Below are 22,481 nucleotides of genomic sequence, written 5' to 3'. Positions count from 1 at the left end.
GAAGTTCCTGATCCAGAGGTTGAATCGGAGCTGTAGCTGCAGGCCATGCCACAGCCACAGCCACAGCTGATCCTTAACCCATCAAGAGAGGCCCGGGATAGAACCCACATCCTCACAGAGACTCCATTAGGTTCTTAACCTGTTGAGCCACAATGCTAACTCCTGAAATTCTATTTTTAATAGCCCAGTATGGATCTCTTTTCTGTTAATTATCTAAAGTTTTCCTTAAAGAAATTTACCTTTTTCTTTTTACCTTTGCGAAGTGTGCATTTCTATACTTGAAGGCCCATTATGTGCACTGTTGTAGCATTTGTTTCGTTGTTGTCTTTAGTTTTCTATTTCAAGCTTTAAGCAGTTGTTACTCCCTTAAATTCTAGTGATTCAAGATGGCTATGAGAAAGTTTATGTTGACCCAATGGGCTGCCTTCACGTGTTCACAGAAGTTGATGTGTCCCCTTTGTCTTTCTAAACGGAGATAATATCTTTGCGACTCTGTCTCCTGTAGCAGTCTGCTCTTTCTCTGGTTCCCCAGCAATATGCCCTACTGGAGGAATAAGAAGGTAGTCAGAAGCACTGGTTGCACGATGAGCAGCTCATACACATTACTAATGGCAACCTGAAAACTATTTAGGCAGAAGGCGGCTTAGCACCAGATGAAATGATCATCCTTCCGGAAGATGTAAGCTGTCTAACCAAACTGGAATAACTGGTAAACACTGCATCCCTTTCTTTCCTTCTCGATGCGCCATAATTCGATAAGTGAACGTAATCATATACTGCATGCCTAATCCTGTGCTGCAGCAACTCGACAGTAAAATCTTTGACTCCCGAGTTACTCAGAACCCGTCAGATACCAGATGTAATATTGTTCCTTCCTCCAGGAATTTTTAATGTCGCATAACCTCCTGTAGCAAAAGCGCATTGAGATGAAAGGATTGGATTACGTTTTTTATTGTTTTCTAGAGTTTTCTCCTTTTGGTTTTAAGGTGCATTCGTTTGTGTTTCGCTTACTTCAGACCTTTTGACTGTGCTGATGTGGCTAGACTGTGCCTAAGTCAGGGTCGCTAGCTCACTTAGGGAATTATCTCACAGGATTTTTAGAAAGACGAAATAACAATATAAAATATTTAGAATACTGCCTGACATACAGTAGTCACTCAGTAGCATCCTTTTCAGGGTATTATAATTAAATATTACCACTCCATAAGTCAATTACCTTTACTTTTCTTCAAGCAAACTTACTCCAGGGAGTCTCTAAGTGGTCAATAAAAACTGAACATGACAACTGCAAAACAAGCCCAAATATTACATCAACCAAGCATGCCAGCTTTGCAAAGAGAGTGGAAAATATGCTGAGTGCATGTACGTGGGTCTGTTTGGGGCGAGGGACAGGGGAACTGACCTGTGTGTGTTCTCAGCCCTAATCTACTTAAGATATTCTAAAAGCAGGCTGTCCTTCAGACTCTTAAGAATGGGCTTGTAGGAACTATGGGTTTCGTTAACTGAGTTTGGGAACAAATGATTAGGTAACTTACTCTTCTATTAGTGTTTCTCTGAAATCTTTTTACATACCACAGCCAAAGTGGTGTTTTGAAAATTCAACTCTTGTCGAATTACTGCCCCCTCCTACTCTGCCTGTAGCTCTTTAATGATTGTGTAAAGTATAACAAAAAATGTCCAAAGTCCTTGCTATACGATAGAAGGACCTCTGGGATCTGAATCCCCCTCACCTCTCCCACTTTAAGGCTCCCCACCTCCACTTTGCTTTCTGTGGTTCTGCTGTCCTGGTCACATGCTCAGTCACTTCGGAAATTTTGTACATGCTGAACCATCTCTCAAAACACTTTTCCCCACAGGCCTTGCTCAACTAACTTATTTATTTATTTTTTTTGTCTTTTTGTTATTTCTTTGGGCCGCTCTCGCGGCATATGGAGGTTCCCAGGCTAGGGGTCGAATTGGAGCTGTAGCCACCGGCCTACGCCAGAGCCACAGCAACGCGGGATCTGAGCCGCGTCTGCGACCTACACCACAGCTCACGGCAACGCCGGATCCTTAACCCACTGAGCAAGGGCAGGGACCGAACCCGCCACCTCATGGTTCCTAGTCGGATTTGTTAACCACTGCGCCACCACGGGAACTCCTCAACTAACTTCTAATTATAATTTTGATCTCAACACAGTGCCTGGCACATAATAAGTGTACCCAGATATGTGTAGCATGGGTGAACAAATGGTTAATGGAATGTGTACTTTCTCAGACACTCAGTAATAAAGGATCATTTGAATTTTTTCATTAGCAGTTTTGCTTTTATGTTAATTGATTTTATATTAGAATGAAGTTCAAACTAGTTGAAATATTCTTTTCTCTGGATTCATATTCTTATGAATTCATATTCACATTCATATGTACCTGAATTTGTGGACTTCCCATGTGGCTCACAACATATGTACCTGAATTTTTAAAGATTCTTATCAAGTTAATAGAGAAAAAAAGTCCTTTATTTGCTCTTATATTCTTTTAGGGTTCAAGGATAATACTTTAATAAAGGGGAAGGGGCAGTATATTCTCTCTCCAGTGTTGGAACAGCGGGAAAGGAGGAGGCAGAGTCGAAAGCAATGAGATTACAAGCAGGATTTATTGACCTACAGAGGGGTCAGGAGCTCTGAGTAAGCAAGACTCCCTGCCCCCCCCGACCCCCCACACCCTGCTGGACCACAGGGGAGTTTGTAGAGACAGGGGTCGTGTTTGGTGAGTCATGTAGCCCCGCAGCTGACCTCAGGGAGTATTGTGTCATCTTTACCTTTCTCCTTGGGGCTGTCTTTGTTTTAGGGAACTCAGTCCGTTACATGGGCCTGTTCAGTAAGAGGGAGTCTGCGAGTCCGGGTTTGGCTGGGTTATGCTGATTTTTCGTCCTTTCGGGCCTTATTTCCTTTCCCGCCTAGGATTCCTCCGTGTTGGTCACTGAAAAGGGGTGAAGGTCTCGTCCCCTGCAGTTCCTTCCTGCTGCAGCGGGGTGTGGGTCAGGGGCTGGGAGAGGTGGGAGAAAGCTGGTGGTACCTGTAAGGCGGTAAGGCCAGAGTGGGCTTGACCCGTTTGTCTGTGATCAATTTGATGGTTTTCTGTAAAAAAGAAAACATACAAAACAGAGGTGGCCCGGCTACTAGGAGGAGAAAAATTAAAAATGAGGGTCTTAGTTAAAACCCCGAAATTGGATATCCATAACCTGAAATACTCTACTAGGCCCAAAAATGTGAAAGCCTCTCCTTTGACAGGACAGGTATCTGTTCAAGGAGAGACTTTCTATTTGTCATGAGAGCTCAGTGCTGGGAGTCAGAAGAAGTCACAGATAAATAACAGACTGGTGACTAAGTTGAGCCTTGGAGGGGCAGACCTGGTAGCCCTTATTCGCTAAAAAGTTTAGGAGGCACAAAGTATGTTGTTTTGAGAGAGAGAGGCTGCAAAGTAAGAGGTCATCTGTGTACTGTAAGATAGTGCTCGGTTTTATACTTAATCGGCTAATATCCGTGGCTAGAGCCCAGCCAAAAAAGGTGTGAGCTCTCTCTAAAGCTGTGGGGAGGACAGTCCAGGATCACAGGGAGGCCAGAAGGGCGTCTGCGTCAGTCCATGTGAAAGCAGACAGGTCCTGGCATGCAGGGTCTAGAGGAACTGTAGAGAAGGCATCTTTGAGGTCCCGAACCAAGAAGTGAGGAGTGTCAGAGGGGCTGTGAGCCAAGAGCGCATAGCGGTTTGGGACCACTGGGTTACGGGGGCGACTGCCTGATTGATGAGGCAGAGATCCTGAGCTAAGCGGAGAGACCGTCAGACCTCTTCACGGGAAGGGTCGGAGTCCTGAATGGGGAGTGAGTAGCTTTCAGGATGCTGGCCTTAAGGAGGCGCTAAACTACAGGTTTTAGTCCCTTCTGAGCTTCTGGGCTGATAGGATATTGAGACTGGGTAGGGAATTTTGTAGGATCCTTTTAAGAACGGGTGAGTGATGTGTGGCGGTGGAGGGGGTACAAGTGTCCCAAACGGTGGGACTTACATTGGAGGCAGAGAGGAAGAACTGGGAGGAGTGGGACTCGAATCTGGCTGGCAGAAGAGTAAGAATTTTGTGTTTGCTTGTGTTGGAAAGTGAACGTATGCCTGGAATTTTGTCAGGATGTCCCTCCTTATTATTGAGGTTGGGCAAGTAGGAATAGCTAGAAATGCGTGTCAGAAAGTGATATTAAAAACTGTGCAAGCTGGAGTTCTCATCATGGCTCAGTGGAAACGAATCTGACTAGCATCCATGAGGACACAGGTTCAACCCCTGGACTCGCTCAATGGGTTAAGGATCCGTCATTGCCGTGAGCTGTGGTGTAGGTTGCAGACACGGCTTGGATCTGGCATGGCTGTGTCTGTGGAATAGGTCAGCAGCAACAGCTCTGATACAGCCCTAGCCTGGGACCCTCCATATGCCAAGGGTGTGGCCCTAAAAAGACAAAAAAAGAAGTTTGCAAGCTCAAGGTCCAGTTTGTTGAAGTGCGGTGGGTAATTCATTAGCCCCTTCTATAGAAGTAGGGGGGAATATGTGACACCTTGAAAGCTGGGTGGTACTGAATGTGATACCCTGTGTCCAGTAAGCATGGAACAGTCTTCCTGCCATAGATCCCCAAGGCTCCAGTGAGGGGGTGGGAAGGTGGGGGCCCCTCAGGCCCCATCAGTCTTCTACTGTCAGGCCCAGTAAATTATGCATGTCAATTATCTCGTCAGTGGGTTTTGAAGGGGAGACGGTGGGCTGCCCAGGCCTCCTACCATCTACTTCCCCTTGACTGGTTGGGGAACTGTGGGCTTCCCTGGCTCCCCACCGTCCACTTTCCAGTGTCCAGTTTGGCCACATTTAGTGCATGGGCCTTGCGGGGATCTTGGGTGAGGGCATTCTCTCACCCAGTGTCCCTTAAAGCCACATTTGAAACAAGCCCCCGGGGGGGAATTTGGTTTATAAGTTGGTATGTCTTGGGTTGGTCCTCTGTTTTTGACGGTTTTCTCATGTGGCATAAGTTTTTCCCTCCTATCTAAATTGAGGGCAGTATATTCAGTAAGGCGGAACATGAAGAGGGCAGGATTTTCTTGTGGTTCCTGTGTTTTTTCTCCAATTTTGTCATAATTTACTATTTTTAATGAGGATTTTTTCATTCCTTCTATTAAGCAGGAAATGAGATGACCATGCTTCAGGCGGGTCTGGAGATCCCACTCAATAGTCCCAGCTGGGGTCTACGTGGGGTACCCTGAGAGTTTCACGGGGTGGTTGGTGGGGTACTCGGGTACCCCAAGAGTTTCATGGGGTGGTTGGCGGGGTACTCGGGTACCCCAAGAGTTTCACGGGGTGGTTGGTGGGGTACTGGGTGTGTGGAGTATCCGCATGTGTTTGGGCTGCCAGCCAAATCCATTCCCTTTCTTCAGGTATTAGGGCTGAGCTAAGAACAACGTAGCTATCTTGCCAGGTTAAGCCATAAGGGTGGGTTAATACTGGAATTCTTTAGTATAGGTGGTTGGATCTGAGGTGAAAGAACCTAAGTGTTTTTCTTTGGGGGATAAATCTCCTGGGGAAAAAGGTACATGAACTCTGACTATTCCTTCTACTCCTGCAACTTCTCTTAGAGGGAGGATTGGAGCTCGAGATCTGATTGCGGGGCCGGAGGGGGCGGGGATTAAAGATTAAAGGTGTTGTTTACTTTGAGAAGGCCTGGTGTCTTTGCAGTGGGGGTCAGGACTCGGGGCGAGGAAGGGAAGGGTACACAGGAAGAAAGGGAGGGTGGAGGTAGAGGGCGGGGGAGGGGTGAGGAGGAAGAGGGGGTGTAGGGGCAGGAGGTATGGGGGTTCCTGAAGAGAGCCGATGGGGGGAGCTCAGGCATCTATACGGTTGAAGTCGGAGGCGGAATACAGATGGGGGGGCATTTCTGCCGGAGTTTGTCGGGAGGCGAGAAGAGAGGAGGGAGTCGTTCTTTAGTGAAAGACTCTGGCGTGAGTTGCAGTCAGAACAAAGGGAGGGTCGGGATCTTACACAGACAAAGGATTGAAGATACGGAACCTCCGACCATTTCCCATTACGTTGGAGAAAATTTTCAAGATCGTGTTGAATTTGGAAATCCAATGACCATTCGCAGGCCATCAGCGTCCATTATCCAGTTCATACTGAGGCCAGGCCACATCGTAGAAAAACATGAGATGCTTGGACTTAACATCTGGGTGGAGTCCCAGGGTAGAAAGGCTGCGAAAAAGACACCCAAGTGGTGTATCTTGTGGGGCTGAGAGGAGGCGGTGCCCATGGCGTTAATTTGGGAGTGGAGGTTTTGGAGTAAAGGGTTAAAAGCCCACCTAGCTGCACGGAGAGGCATCTCCCTGAGAGGGCCTAGGATCTGAATGAGAAAAACCACCTAGACCTACAGAAAGACATCCTGTGAAGTCCAGGGACTGAAAGGGAGTGAGGCTCACCCCTGATCGGAAATGTGTTTCCAGAAGAGGGGGAGCGTGCAACTGGTCCCCAGGACCAGGTGAGACCTGGCTGACCAGGCGCCTAGATTTTTGGTGAGATGAAAAATGGGAAATGAGATTGGAAGGGTGTGAAAATGAGAGAGGAAAGAGGGGGAACCCCAATACTCCACTCACCTTCCACTCAGGAGAGTCAGAGGCCGGTGTGGGGCATGGTGTGTCAGGAATTGTCAGAGGTTGCTTGCAGTTTTAGAGCTCAGTCAGCCGAAAGTAAGGAAAAATGACTTATGGAAGACTGGGTTAGGGTGAGAGGGGATATTGGCTTTGTCCATCTCGGGCCATCTCCCTTGCGGGGAATCCCACAACAGGTGCTTCTTAGCTATTGACGGATCGGCATAAACCTCCGACTAGGTCTTTTGACCCAGCTGGGCCAAAAGGACAGTCTTATGCCTTGTGACGTCACCAAGAGATATTAATGGAGCCATATGGGTTGGGACTCCACCCTCGCTTCGTGTTTGGGACACGTCTCACTCACACAAACATATAAGCATTTATTTGTGGAGAGGGGAAGTAAGGAATTAGGGAGGGCAGGTCGTTTTAACCCTCCCGGGTTTCGGCACCAAAAATGTTAGAACGGAGGGGAAAGAGGCAGAAGCTGGAGCGATGAGATTGCAAGCAGGGTTTGCTGACCAACAGAGGGGTCGGGAGCTCTGCGCAAGCAAGACTCAGGCTCCCCTTCCCCACCCCTGCCTCCTCTGCAGTGGAGTGCTTAGTGTTTGTAGACATGGGTTCTTTCTGTTGAGTCATATAGTCCATGGTTGGCCTTTGGGAGTATTGTGTAATGTTTAACTTTCTCCTTGGGGCTGTTTTTGTTTTTGGAAACTCAATCCATTACATGGGCCTGTTCAATAAGAAGGAGTCTTCGAGTCTGGGTTTGACTGGGTAATGCTGATTTTTTGTCCTTCTAGGCCTGTTTCATTCCCCACCTAAGATCCAGAATTTTGGAAGATTTTGAGATAAAGCATAAACCAAAAATGGAATGACTGCATATATCAAATGTATATTGAATGGTCACAATTTTAATAGTGAATACACATGAACTGTTTTAGGAGTTCCCACTGTGGTGCAGCAGAAACAAATCTGACTAATACCCGAGAGGATATAGGTTTGATCCCTGGCCTCGCTCAGTGAGTTAAAGATCCGGCATTGCCATGAGATGTGGTATAGGTCATAGATCGGGCTCGGATCCTGCGTTCCTGTAGCTGTGGTGTAGGCCAGCAGCTGGAGCTCCGATTATACCTCTACTCTGGGAACTTCCATAGGCCACAAGTGCAGCCCTCAAAAGCAAAAAATAAACAAACAAAAAACCAAAACTATTTTACAACTCATGCCCTAAGGAAGATACTGTGACACAATAGCTAACAGAAAATATAGTAAAAAGTAAATCTGAAAATGAGAAAAAACATTCATGTAAAACTTTACAATGTTAATCTCATATAATTACCCACATCCACAGCCATAGCAGCCTTGGTTGATTAGAATAAGAAACAGTGAGAAAAAACAATTCCTTTGAAAGAGAAAGTCTTTGGCCTCCAGAAGCTGATGAGATTTCTTCTATTCTGAGAGCAGCAAAAGAAGAGAAAGATACACCTTCTCAGCTTCATTCTCTATACAGCGAGGTTGTTTTGGCCAGTCGTATGTGAACAGTTTAGAATCCTGTACAATTCTAGCATAATGATGGGAGTAATAACAGGTTGTGATTAACTACTAGCAATGTCAATAGTGTCTGATGTACTACCGAGGAAACTGATTTATGGGCACTAAGTGAAAGAGAAATTCTTAATATTCTAATCTTTAAAACATTGTTCATAATTTTTTTATTTTTTTACTGTTATTCCCCAATACAATTTTTTTCCTACTGTACAGCATGGTGACCCAGTTACACATACATGTATACATTCCTTTTTCCTCTCATTATCATGCTCCATCGTAAGTGAAATATTTCAAGATTTCATTATTCATGGTTACCTCCCTCTGCTTGTTAACTTCACACAGCTTGAAAAAGAATATTTGCTGTCTGAATTACTTCTTATAAAACAGGAATTAAATATTGTGTGGGTTTTTTTGTTTTTTTGTTTTGTTTTTTTGTTTTTTTTTTTTTGTCTTTAGGGCCGCACCTGTGGCATATGGAGGTTCCCAGGCTAGGGGTCTAATTAGAGTTACAGCTACCGGCCTGCACCACAGCCACAGCAACACCAGATCTGAGCCGCATCTGTGACCTACACCACAGCTCAGGGCAATGCCAGATCCTTAACCCGCTGAGCAAGGCCAGGGATCAAATCCACGACCTCATGGTTCCTGGTTGGATTCGTTTCCACTGTGCCACGACAGGAACTCCATATAGTGTGATTTTTTTAATTGTTTTTAAGAAATGTCTTTCTTCTTAGTTCATAAAATTCTTGTTTGGTGTGTGTGTGTTTGAGTGTGTGTGTGCGTGTGTATCAACATCCCAAATGTCCCTCCCTACCAGTGTCCTCCGAGTGACAGTGAGAAGTGCACACACAGTAGTATCATCATGCTTGCTCTCTGTGTCATCATGGTCCACTCTGTTTCATTTCACTGCGCACTCTGTTCTCTTTCACTCTGTCTCTGAAGGAGCTCTTTGAAGAGATACACTTTGAATCTGTGACTTACCTGGCTTCCAGACAAAATATCTATTTTTCGAAGTGTCTTCTAATTTCCCTCCCAACCCAGTCTCCCTTCTTTTGACTCTTCTCGGACATACTCCGTTTTCTCTGTGCACCTGGAGTTAAATGCTGATGTTCTTCAGTGATGATCAGCCGTTGTCCCTGCTCAGTTTCTGCATGTTCTCTGGGAGGTTCCCTTAGCTCCTATTGCTACTGCTGTACAATCTCAAATCTCCATCCTCAGCGCTCAAACTTGTTTTTTATTCCTTAGTTTTGCCAGTTAGAAAGGGTAGTTACGAGTGTGGGCTTTGAGGACAAAATGCTTGGGTGTGAATGTCAGCTGTGCTTATGGGTGATGTGACATGGAGGAGGTGCCTCGATATAAATAAAATTCTGAGGTTCTCTGTGCCTCAGTTTCTCGTAGTCCGTGGCATAATCATGAGCACTAACTACATTGGCAAAATTCTTGGAATAGAACCTGGTGCGTAATACGTGTTCCCTTAATAAGAATTTTCTTAGATTAGTCGTTGTCGCTGTTGTTACTGATTGAGCAGAGAGCATGAGCAGAGAGACAGAACATGGAACAAACAAGACGCCACCCAATCCCTGCTCTCCTGGAGCGTAGAGTCTTTGATGCTCTTTTTCTGCTCCCTTCTGGATTTCTGCGCTTGGTTGACCTACTGGTATTTCAAACACAAGATGTTTAAATCTAAAACAAGTACACACTTCCCCCTGGAATCTACATCCAGTCCTCCTGACACCTGACGTCCCTGGTAAATTGAACATTCTTTCAGTTACGTTTTAGAGGAAGCAGTCTTCCAATATAGCACAGGTGTGACCCGGGGCCAACCCCTGGGCAGTGATGTCACAGCATGAGTCCTGGAGCCGACACTGGGACCAAGACTGTTCTCCAGGCCCTTGTGTGAGAGTCATTGCCAAAGATACTGTGTTTCCCGGGACCTGGTCGAACATCATCAGTACGTGTTCTTGAGGACGTGACATTATGAAATCTAAGTTATTAATTCAGAGTTTACATTTTTTGACTATCTTATGTTCTGTTAGAAGACAGGGAAGTGGGAAGGGACAAATATGTGCTGATCATGAAGCATTTCTGTCCCTTAATCATTCATGTCATACTTCATCTCATTCCATCCTCGTCATTCTAAGACTGGCACCAATGTCATCATTTTAAAGATGAGAGAACTCAGGAGTTTGAACAATTCCCTTGAGATTTTAAAGTCATAACTTAATTCTAAGCCTGTCTACTCCGAAATGCCCACAGTCTTCCTGCTGTACCACCTTGTCTGTCTCTTTGCCTGGCAAAGGAGTCATTTCTTCTCACATCACACCTCTCACTTTTCACAGAACACATGTCAAATGTTCTGTCATATCACTTGTTTCAAGTAAGTTAGAGTAAAAACATTGACAAGGTAAGTCACCTTCTGTTTATAGAGCCTTAGACAGAATCCAGAGCTGTGATTCAAAACCCAAAATGTGGCTTAATCCCCTTTTAGATGGTTTTGATATCATATTGGAGAAGGTAGTCCTCCTGTGTTCTTTTTACACATCTAAAATACTCAAAAAAGTTAATATTCATAAAAGCCTTGTCTTGCTAATAACTCCTGGGAGAAACTTAAGTGAAATAATCTTTGCCTTCTAATTATATATAACTACTTAAGTCAATATATGTTTCTACTCGCTTTAATTTTTCCAGTGTATCATTGAACAATTCCTTTGTTCAAAACCAAATGTCAAGGATAGCAAATAAATCATCAGCTAATGTTTGAGCATAAACTATTAGGGACAACGATACAGTTTTATTTCCTTGTGTTACAGTAGAGAGGAGCAACTCACCCCATGCAACACGGTGATGACGTATTTTCTGACTTGTTTTATTTTCACACGGTTTATGCTTGATTTAACAAATATTTATTAAGTGTGGACTGTGGCGTGGGGATGCTGTGAAGGATATAAAAGAGGCTAAAATATCGTTTCTCCCCTTGAGGCATTAATCATCTTATGGCAAAAGGAGACTTGTGTACAGTCAACTTCAGTACTTGGGAGAATAAAGCAAGCCTTTTAACAGCAACACAGAGTGCTCTGATATTGTAAGAAGAGCAAGGCTAGAGGGCAGGGCACTCTGGACTTGGAATGAAGTGGCAGGATATTAAAGGGAAGACATCAGTTACGAAGCTAAAGCACACATAGGCAATAACATGATGAGAGCCTGATTAGTCAGTGGACCGAGAGAATAGAAGGGAAAGAATATCAGGGACATTTCAGGGGAAGAATCAATAATATGTGACACTTCATCAGATGTGGGAGTGGAAATTAGGTGGAGTGAAAGATGAATTTCTGTTTTCTTATCACATCCTAAGCCAGGGAACACAAAATAAGAAAAGGCTGTAGGGAAGATGTGCAGCATTTCATTTGGGGGTTGTGGGTTTAATATACCAGTAGGACATCTATAAGAAGATAACCATCAGGAGGAAATTTGGGTCTAGAGTATAGTGAGAAGGAAGCAGAAAAGGACAACAACGGAACAGAACTACAAAAAAAAAACCAAAACCAGAGTTTTGAATTGGTGGAATGGTGCTGAGCAATCTCAAAAATGTAGAGAAGTTGAAAATTGATAGTTAAGTGTTGAATCTGATAATCATGACGTGCATGATGACTTTAGCGTAATGAATGAGGAAGGCAGATTGCTGAAGATTTAATAGCAATATGGAAGTAAATGCAGAAAAGTTCATATGATGTTTTTAGTAGAGAGGAGGAAAGTGAATGTATGTTTAAAAGGGTGGGTGATGTGAAACTAATATTTTGGCTTAGTATGGAGAAGAATGAACAAAACAAAAATATAGAAGATAAAGAATAAAGATTCTTACCCTAAGATCCACAGAATAGGAGTCTATTTGGGGCTTCAGGTTAGTTTCAATCTTTTAAAAGCATAAGTAATGTATTGCTTGTGTGTAAAAATTTTTTGGAAGACTCATGAGATTCTCATAAGAAACTGTACTTCTCTCACTGCAGCCTCCCCAAAATAAATTTTGGAATCTCTGAAATATACAGAGGGAACATTTTATCAGCAGTGCCCAAGGAAACAGGATGAAATTAATTCAAGAGGATGGAATTCTTTTTTTTTTTTTTTTTTTTTTTTTTGTCTTTTTGTCATTTCTTGGGTCGCTCCCGTGGCATATGGAGGTTCCCAGGCTAGGGGTCTAATCGGAGCTGTAGCCACAGGCCTACGCCAGAGCCACAGCAACGCGGGATCCGAGCCGAGTCTGCAACCTACACCACAGCTCACGGCAATGCCGGATCGTTAACCCACTGAGCAAGGGCAGGGACCGAACCCGCAACCTCATGGTTCCTAGTCGGATTCGTTAACCACTGCACCACGATGGGAACTCCAAGAGGGTGGAATTCTATACCATTTCATTGAAAATTTCATCTATGAATCTCAGAGTCTTCCATGTATATTTATAACAAATTTGAAAAGAATAGCTTATATCGTCTCTTAGTTTACTCTGAATTCTGGAAGGAAAATAGGCCTAAAAGGATCTTCACTATACACGTTACCTAGAAGAAAGCCAAGTATTTGTCCAGTCTGTGCCAGGCATGGTGCAGGGCAGACTCAAACAATTAGACAGGACACCTCACCTAGACTTTAAGGGAACCATGCCAGTGTGGGATTCAGTAATATTTTAGCAAACAAAATATCTAAACTGAAACATGAAGAACCCATTCATTCAGCAGATGTTTATAGAATGACCATATGGGCCAGATGTGATCCAAGGTGCTCATTTAATGGACACAAATAAGACAGAAATGTCTGCCTTCATGAGTTGTGGCAAGAGGGAGACAAACAAGCAAAAGGCGCATAGACAAAAGTCTGTAATATCAGGTCTTGATAAGTATTATGCACAGAGGGAATGGGTGCAGTGGCAGTGAAGGCTTCCCTGCAGAGGTGACATTGGATAAACAGAGGACGAGTCAAGAGCGTATCCAGAAGAAGGTCATGAGTGGCAGAGAGAAGAGCAAGCACAAAAGCCTGGGCAGCACCGTGGTTTGCGGAGCCAGAGGAGTGGCCAGTGTGTTGAGAGATGACTGAGTAAGACAGGGATAGGAAGGCAGACGAGGCCAGAAAAGGCTTATGGGCCACGGTAAGGAATTGGAGTAGGAATAGGTCAAGTGTGGATTGGAGGGAATAGATGCACTTATTCGAGAAGCTTGATTTTTTTTTTTTTCCTCTTTAGGGCTGCACTTGCAGTATGTGCAGGTTCCCAGGCTAGGAGTCGAATAGGAGCTGCAGCTGCCGTCCTACACCACAGCCACAGCAATGCGAGATCCAAGCCACGTCTGCGACCTACACCACAGCTCACGGCAACACCGGATCCTTAACCCAGTGAGCACATCCAGGGATTGAACCTGTGTCCTCATTGTTCCTAGTTGGATTCGTTTCCCCTGAGCCATGGCAGGAACTCCCAGAAGTTGGATTTGACTGATGTAGAATGGAGGAGAGTGTGGAGAAAGGAGGTTGGAGACGGGGAGAACAGTCTTACCGTCTTCATAGAACAGAAAGGACTCGACAAATGATGTACGACCAGATAGCCTTCAACAGCACACCAGAGAGAGGTGTGCTTGTGTCTTTATTTTTGCATGTGTCACTCCAATATTGGCACTGGTATGGAACTTAGCAAATGCAGTAGTAACAGTTTTGATCAAACTTTATAAGAACTTAAGCAACAGGAAGGCAGAGACTTGGTCTGTCCTGTGTGCCTCTGTAACTTCACACCTGCAGAGGTGCCTAGCACAAAGGAGGTGCTCTGTAAGCAAGTGGAGATAGAGAGGAGGAGGAAAGGAGACAGAGAACAAAGGAAGGGAAAGATGAATTCATAAGACAGTTCTTTCCCTCAAGAGACCTAGAGGCAAGATAAGGAAATATGACATACGTATAAAAAATTGAGTAACAGTCTCTACAGTGATGTACACCCTAATATACCATAATTACATGTGCTTTCCGCGTTCAGGAGGAGAAACTTTTAGGCTGCAGTGTCTTAGGTTTGAAACTGTGTTAATTTGCTATTCAAAAGAAAAATTATATCAGCATTGTAGCAGTAATGTAACAGTAATGTTAACACTACCCAACGCAACAGGATTTATTATGTGCTAACATTTCAAGTGGATTAATTTATGCAATTCTCAAAGTAGCACTTTCAGATCATTATTATTACTCAGTTTTTTAGATGAATTGAGGGTTACACCTAGGAAGGTCTGAAGACAGAACCCAGTGACAACCAAAAAGTAACCATCTGTGAAAGATCAGTTTGGTCCTTTACTATAAATATCATTCAAACTTTTTTCATACAGGATTCATCTTTTTCTTTAAATTTCATTCATTTTTTTTCTTAAATTGCATGTATAGCAAAATACTAAATTATATATAATGATAACAATATAAATATTTTTCAAACTTTAAAAGTTCAAATTTATTAAATAGCACAAATGTTAATAAATTATGCTTCTTTGAAAACTGTATTGAGTACCTTCGACACAAACAAGAAAATCTAAGAATATTGCAGTATTCAGCTGGTTCTAACATTTTGTGTCTCTAGATTTCTAACCTTGGGAGTTCCCATCATGGCTTAGCAATGAACTCAGCTAGTATCCATAAGGATGTGGGCTCGATCTCTGGCCTCACGCAGTGGGTTAAGAATCTGGTGTTGCTATGAGCTGTGCTGTAGGTCGCAAATGCGGCTCGGATCTGGTGTTCCTGTGGTTGTGGTGTGGGCTGGCAGCTGCAGCTCTGATTCGACTCCTAGCCTGGGAACTTCCATACACCTCTGGCACAGCCCTAAAAAGATAAAAAATAAAATAATATATTTCTAACCTTGTCTATGATTTATTGTTTGTTTTCTTTCCCTGCTACATTCAAATCATGTAGGAAAATCTGCAGGCACTTGATCTGTACAGATTGCTGTGCAGAATAAAATGTTAATCTTTTGGTTTATTCAGTCCAAGGATAATTATAATGTATCTTCAGTGGTTGTAATAAATTGAGGCCATGACTGACTCAGTACCTTAAAATTGTCTTTAGTCCTATATAATGTTAGATAATCTATCTTCCCTGCTTGTGTGCTTTTCCTAAGCCTGTCTTCCCAATGACTTTCACTTGCACTACAGATCAGAGTTCACCTAAATTCTGACAGTAGTTCAGTGTGGCTAGTTTGTTGTGTAGAAGTTAACATACTGAAAAAATAGATCACGTGCATGATGGCCAGACTTAGCAAATCTCTAGACTAGATTCCTTTCCTGACTAAATTTATCTTATGATTAAATCCAAACCTCTTTTGAATAATTTTAACTCAAAGTTGCAAATACATTTACCAAAGAAAAAGAGGGATGTATTCATTTGCCCCCACTAACGAAGGAATAGACAACCTGAAGCCCATCAGTTGAGCACAAATAGGTTGTTAAAATTCAGTGTGTTCTATGTCGAGATTTTAGAAGTAATTTTTTTAGTAAAAGATAAAAGTAGATGCACTGTTTTGTGGATTAAGTCAGACAAGAGAGCCAAGTTTTTCAAACTCTCTTTTTCTGATCAATCTACAAATAAAAATTACATAAAATTCTTTGTGGCCCTTATTTCACACTGATATGGTAAAAGATTTCTCCCTGGCATTTTTTTTTTGCCTTAAAAACAAACATATTTTCATTCTAATGATAAAGCAAAAACATTTTTGTAAGTATTTTATGCTATTTTAATGTGTTCTGAAAGTAAAGTGCTATGTTGGTTTGACTTGGACTGTGTGTTAGCAAAGAAGTATGTTGTCTCTGATGAAGAAGGCACTTTTCACTCGCTGTATTGGGAATCAAAAGACAAGAATGACAGCCATGCCACTAGGAGGCTGTAGGAACTTGGGCAAGTGAATTTCCATTTCTGAACATTTTATCAAGCAGAGGAATCACGGATGCCTTTAAAGAATCTGATGCCATTGCACAAAAGCAGAAGTACATACAATTTTACATAATGCTTTAGAGAATTTGCCATCTTCTTGGACCTATAGTCCCCACAAATAGGTAACGAAACCAAGGACTAGATCATTCTTAAAGTACCGCTGCATTCTGTGTTTCTAATATAATTTGCAAATATTCTGTCTTAAGTAATTTTTTTAACATGGGAAAACATTTTGAGTGGAGTAAGTATGCACCTGCCTCTCCTGCTTCCCCCCCTCCACTTTTTGCCTTTGCGCATTGCACACAAGATTCTTCTTACGCAGTTATCTTTACAGGACATCTAGGCATAAAGAACAGTCAAAAGTAATTATCTTTAAATTTTCATGTCTCAGTTAATGTTGTTGGTATATTGTCTGCGACTTGATTATATATAAGGTCAAAAAACCTGAGATAATTCATCCTAATCATTTATATTTATATATAAAATCATTTATATATATATATTAAATTTATATTAAATACTGTCTTTAATGATGAACCACCAGGAGCACATTTTATTAGTCTAATATGCTCCAATTTACCATGCAAAGCTGACCTCATATAAAAGTAACTGAGAGAGAAAAATAACACTAAATGACTGCTAGCATCAGGAAGACAATTTTCTAAATTAACCATTCATTTATACATTCAAGATGTATTCACTGGTCTACTACTTTATAGAATAGTAGCCAAATGAGGTTCTAGGCACCAGATGTACATCAGTGAACCCAACTGAAACAAACAACAACAAAAAAAACTCTAGCTCTTAGAGATGTTTGAGAAGGTAGTGATGATGAGAGGAGGAAACAAGCATACATGTAGAGTAAGGCTGGGTACTAGAAAGAAAAATACAGCATGACTTAGAAGAGAACAAATAAACCCAAACCTATTAAATATCCAGGAGTCAGAGAATTAATTCTTAAATCAATATAATAGATTTGCCTCCTAAGAACAGGTAAAAGAAAGTCTTCTTTAAAATTGTGATAAATATCCCCACTCATAGATGCAGACTGTTGCCTTTGGAATGGATTAGCAATAATATCCTGCTGTGTAGCACTGGAAACTGTCTGGTCACTTATGACGGAGCATAAAAAAAAAATCCCCACCCCCATCCATTATTCAAAGAGTAACTAAAGGCATTTGATGCTTTAGCATCTTCCTAGGGGTCCCTCACTGGAACCTCCAGCCTTGACCACCCGAGCCTCCCCGTACTCACCACATTACAGCCACATTGACCTTTGATTTGTTGTCCTTGTTCCTCAAACATGTGAAGCTCCTTTCCACCTCAGGACTTTACACAGATATCATTCCACCTTGAATCGACCCCTTTACCCCTGCCTTCTCCCCAAATCCAGTGAATTCCTAAACCTGATTTCTGCCAGAAGCCAGTTCTGGATGCAGTTCCCCCACTCTCACTTTCCTATCCTTTTTGCCTGTCCTTTTGGGAACTTATTACAATTTAAATTACAGCATGACACACCCTGTGCATGTGTTTGTCATCTATCCCTTTCATTATCCGGCAAATTCTGGGGGGCAAGGTGAGGTGGGCACTAGAGGCAGCTGTTTGTCTCTTGTGTTAATGAACTTTCAATGTCTTGCCCCCTGCCTAACACAAATAAGCATTTAGAAAATCATTTCTGAGAGAAATAATGATTCTATCAAAACTGTCTTAGATTTGCAACACATGGTTTTATGCAACATTGTAAAGTGGGTTCTGGTGGGAGCTGGTAATAGCCTTTAAACCATGGGACTGAGCTAAATGATTTTAGTTGAATCTTTTGTTTTTAAATCTGTGTTACATACTGTTCCTGCCCCAGACTCTGCAGGAAGCCTCCTGCTTGCTTATAGGCTCATAGTCCCAATGACAGATGGTTTTTAATCTTTCCTATTTGGCTTCCAAAATGGGTATATATTACTAACTCGTGTATTCTCACCAACATTTAAGAAATGACTCTGGGGGTTGTGCTCTGAGAAATAAGATACTTCCTGGGATCTACAGCCATGAGAGAAGAGTTTTTAATGCTTTCTGGTGGGAAAAACCATTTTATGCTTGGAATCGTTGAAAAGAAGATCCAGTTGTGAAAAGCCACAGTTGCAGAAACTATTAAAGAATTCCAGAGAGCAATAGAGCTTAGGGCTTTGCTGCTTGATCACCTCACCTCACGTGAGCATAAACACACAGTGTCGGTAACGTCTTCTACTTCTTTCCATATGACAGCTTAGAATTCTCCTTGAGGATAGGAAAAATCCTTTTTTCCTTTTTTTTTTTTTTTTTTTTTTTGTCTTTTGTCTTTTCAGGGCTGTACCTGTGGCATATGGAGGCTCCCAGGCTAGGGGTCTAATCGGAGCTGCATCTGCGACCTACACCACAGCTCATGGCAACACCAAATCCTTCACCCACTGAGCGAGGCCAGGGATTGAACCTGCAGCCTCATGGTTCCTAGACGGATTCGTTTCTGCTGTGCCACGATGGGAACTCCAAATCATTTTTTTAATGCCTACTGTATTCTAAATCTCCACTGTGGCACTTAGTAATATTTTTATGGAATGATTTTTCTTTTTTTCCATTATAGCTGGTTTACGGTGTTCTATTGATTTTCTACTGTACAGCAAAGTGACCCAGTCACACACACATGTATACATTCTTTTTCTCTCACATTATCATGCTCTTCTTTCCAATTTTTTTCAGAGGCAAGAAACTAGCTTTTTTCATTTTTTATCTTCAAGACCTGGCCAAAAAAAAAAATAGAAAATAAAAAAATAAAAACAAAAAAAAAGTTCACAATAGATACACCATTACTATTCATAAAATGAATAACGGATTATCAGTAAGTACTTAGAATGGAAACGGCCTGAGCAGAGGCCAACCATCCCTTGCCTGTCTCAGCCAGACAGAATGGAGCTTGGAAGCCACTCAGGAAGTTAGGCTCTCTTATGCAGCATCTCTTTTAAACCAACAAGGAAAGTTTTCCCAAACCCAGGAGACCCTCAAAAGATTTTCCTACATGGATTTATGCCAGAACGATTCTGGTCCATTAGTTGGCAAAGAGGACTCCTTAATAACTGCAGAGGAACTATAAAATTCTCTTCAGAATATAATGAAAGCTGCAGGGGATTGTGTATTCATTTATCTTGTGGTAGGAAAACTTGAATCTTCAAATAACAGGGTGTTGCCATGTTAGCTTCCTCTAGAGAACCGAAACTCCAACTGTAAAGAGAGCAGGATGGTCTGATTAGTATCAGTGCCACTGGCATCTGCAGAACCTCCATTCTTAATTGGGGCCACAGGATGCAGCTGATACCTGAAAGGCTCCCTATGTGAGCATCTCCGTTTGTGAATGAATTATGCTACTTTAGTTTTTTGAAATTTCATATTCTAAAATCATTATTTAAAGATCCCAAACATAAGATATTAGGTTGCTCTGTATCAAGAAATAGATCAATGCAATAAAGTGTGTTAAAGAAAACAGAATCAAGGGAAGAAGGAAGGAAAGGAGGTGGGGGAAAGAACCGAGGAAGCAAGCAAGGAAGGAAACTGTTAAAATGTCTGATACACCTCCTCCACAACGCGGCGGCTTTTGTACGTTCAGTATTTCACTGTCCTTCCTAGGTAAATAGCAGTGCCTTTCCTTTTTATTAGCACTGCTGCAGCTGCTCCTGCTTACAAAGAGATTCACAAATCAAAATAGACACAGCTTTTCAATAATTCTGAAAGGTGGGGGAGCGTTGCCAGAGAAGGATAGCGCTCTAGTACCCTAACAAGGAGTCTTGTTAGCAAAACAAAGTGTGAATTGCTTAGAGATGATTCCCCTCGGGTGGTAATTCCACTGGGTGCCTTCTCAGGAAGCTCATGCTATGTCTCCTCTACAGAGCAATGCCATGCAACAGGAAATGGTGAAAGAAATATGAGAAAGTTGCTTTCTTGAAACATTCATTCTTCTAGATTTTTCTTTACATCCACATAATTCATATCAATTGGATCTTAGCCTGGAGCACCCAGCACAAGCAGGAATTAAAGAAGCTGGAGCAGGATGTGAATAAAGAATGTGCTGCATAAGCAAAAGTCTCTGTACATACTCAGTAGAAGACAAGTGCAGAGATGCAGGCCGGCATTTTTACGATTTTCTTCCTATTTTTTTCCCTCTCTCTCAAGGGCAACCAGGAAAACAAGAACTAGCAGGAGTTTGACAAACGCCGGGATTCATTCACCTGCCTATTGCTTCATTCCTGGAATTTGCACTGCACCTGTCTAATTCAGGTATTTGGAAAAAAACAAACTTTGACATGTTTGTTCATGATCACTGCCCCCCCTTACATACTTTGTGATGGCAGCAGGGTGGGGGGAGAATGCTTTTGTGCAGAAGGTAGTAGCACCATATCTCTTACTTCAAAAAAATGTTCCTATGATAGTAGAGGAAATATTAGTACTTGTCATGTCTTTTGAACTTAGAACTCCTATTAACGCCCCTGAGATGCTCGCCGCACTCGTGGGGTGCTGGACACTTACATAACATTTCTGCTTTCCCCCACGCGCATTTTGTACCTCCTCAGAACCACAGTTGTCACGGTTCATTATCTGTAGATGATCTTGAGCAGCCTTGCTCTCGAAAAGAATATGCCGTAGCATCTGCCTCTGGGCTTCTGTGCCCTGCTGTACAGATGACATTTTCGCAGCAGTATTGGGTAGGGCGGGAGAGGAGGCCGAATTTGTCTCAGGCTGACGTTTCACTGTGCCATACCATGCCTTCCTCTTTCATATACGCCTAGTTCAACAGTAAAGTACATACATCACGTCGTGACTATTACATATGTTCGAGTATGTAATTGGGGTTGTAAAGTATCTGCTTGAATGTCTTAACTAATGAATTCTATCAAATTCAATTATCATTCTTGGACTCTTCATTAACCAATCAAATTGCTTCTTTGGTCTGTCATTTCTCACACCCTCTCACTCGGCATAAACACAATTCTCTGGAGTAAATTGGAGGTGATTAAATTATCTCACGGATCGTTATTGGGAGGCCCATGTAACTGAAGTCTTGGATTTCCAAATAACCACCTTGCACGTGGTTCTCACTTGAGACAGGAGAAATGTTAGCGTATAAGGCTGTGTCTTGAACTTTATTCCTCTGTTTGCATCTTAGTTTCCCCACCTCCCGAGGAAGTTGGCTGCGGTAGGTCTCGAATACTAAAATCGCACAGAAGTAAACCAAGTCTACCTATGAATTCACCATCTAATTAAATAAACCTGTCCAGTAAGCTTGTGTTATAATACACGTTCTTCTCCTTTGGGGAATGAACCATTTCAATACTAGAAGTTTCTCCTATCTCTGAATCAGTGTGGTATTACAGTAGAGGATCACAGCTGTTGTTGTTGCTGAAACTTGTTTCTTTCCAACTGTTAGAATTTCTTTTTTTTTTTTTATCAGTTTCCTCAACTTTATTTTATTTATTTATTTATTTTTTTTTGTCTTTTGTTGTTGTTGTTATTGCTATTTCTTGGGCCACTCCCTCGGCATTATTGTTGTTGTTGTTGCTATTTCTTGGGCCGCTCCAGCGGCACATGGAGGTTCCCAGGCCAGGGGTCGAATCGGAGCTGCAGCCACCGGCCTACACCAGAGCCACAGCAACGCGGGATCGGAGCCGCGTCTGCAGCCCACACCACAGCCCACGGCAACGCCGGATCTTTAACCCACTGAGCAAGGGCAGGGACCGAACCCGCAACCTCATGGTTCCTAGTCGGATTCGTTAACCACTGCGCCACGACGGGAACCCCCTCCAACTGTTAGAATTTCTTTACATAGACTATTAAAAACAAATGCAGTGATTCTGAAAGTGCATATAGCTGGAATCAAAAGTACTTTAGTTTCCTAGGAAATAATTGTCACTGCTAATATGTAATGGTTATTTCAATCATTTTGTAGTGAAAGGCATGGCTGATGCTCAGACAGTGTGGTTCTTACCATACAATTCTTCAAATTATTCCCATTTTGTTTGCTTTGATGCCTTTTAGAAACAATTTCATCTTCTCCTCTGCAAATATTTTGGGAAATACCTCAAAATGTAGCCTGAAGCAACCTAAGAAAGTGTCTATTCCTGCGTTCCATGCCAAACTTATTTAATCAGCATCTTTGGGAGAAGGCTCTAGAACCAGCATTTAAAGTATGTATATAGAATTATCCCAATGCACTCCAAAGTTTAAAAACTACTACTCCAAAACACGAGAGCAAGGAAAAAGCCCAGAGAATAACATTGTAAAACTATAGACATACAATTGATATAAAAATATTGAAAATAAATTAGGATTTTGAGTTTTCCTACATATTATTA

The 22,481-nt window shown here is 42.3% G+C and overlaps 1 protein-coding gene across 1 annotated transcript in view; it reads left to right on the top strand.

The window, feature by feature from the left end:
• Positions 1-22,481, top strand: part of SYT1 (synaptotagmin 1) — a 522,998-nt gene that overhangs the window by 89,213 nt on the left and 411,304 nt on the right. The window contains 1 exon segment of the mRNA XM_005652622.3: positions 20,305-20,409. The gene's annotated coding sequence lies outside the window, so the exon portion shown is untranslated.

Source organism: Sus scrofa, chromosome 5, assembly GCF_000003025.6.
Source record: "Sus scrofa isolate TJ Tabasco breed Duroc chromosome 5, Sscrofa11.1, whole genome shotgun sequence".
Taxonomy (NCBI): Eukaryota; Metazoa; Chordata; class Mammalia; order Artiodactyla; family Suidae; genus Sus; species Sus scrofa.
The sequence above is the reverse complement of the archived record's forward strand: the minus strand, read 5'-3'. Positions and strand labels throughout refer to the sequence as shown.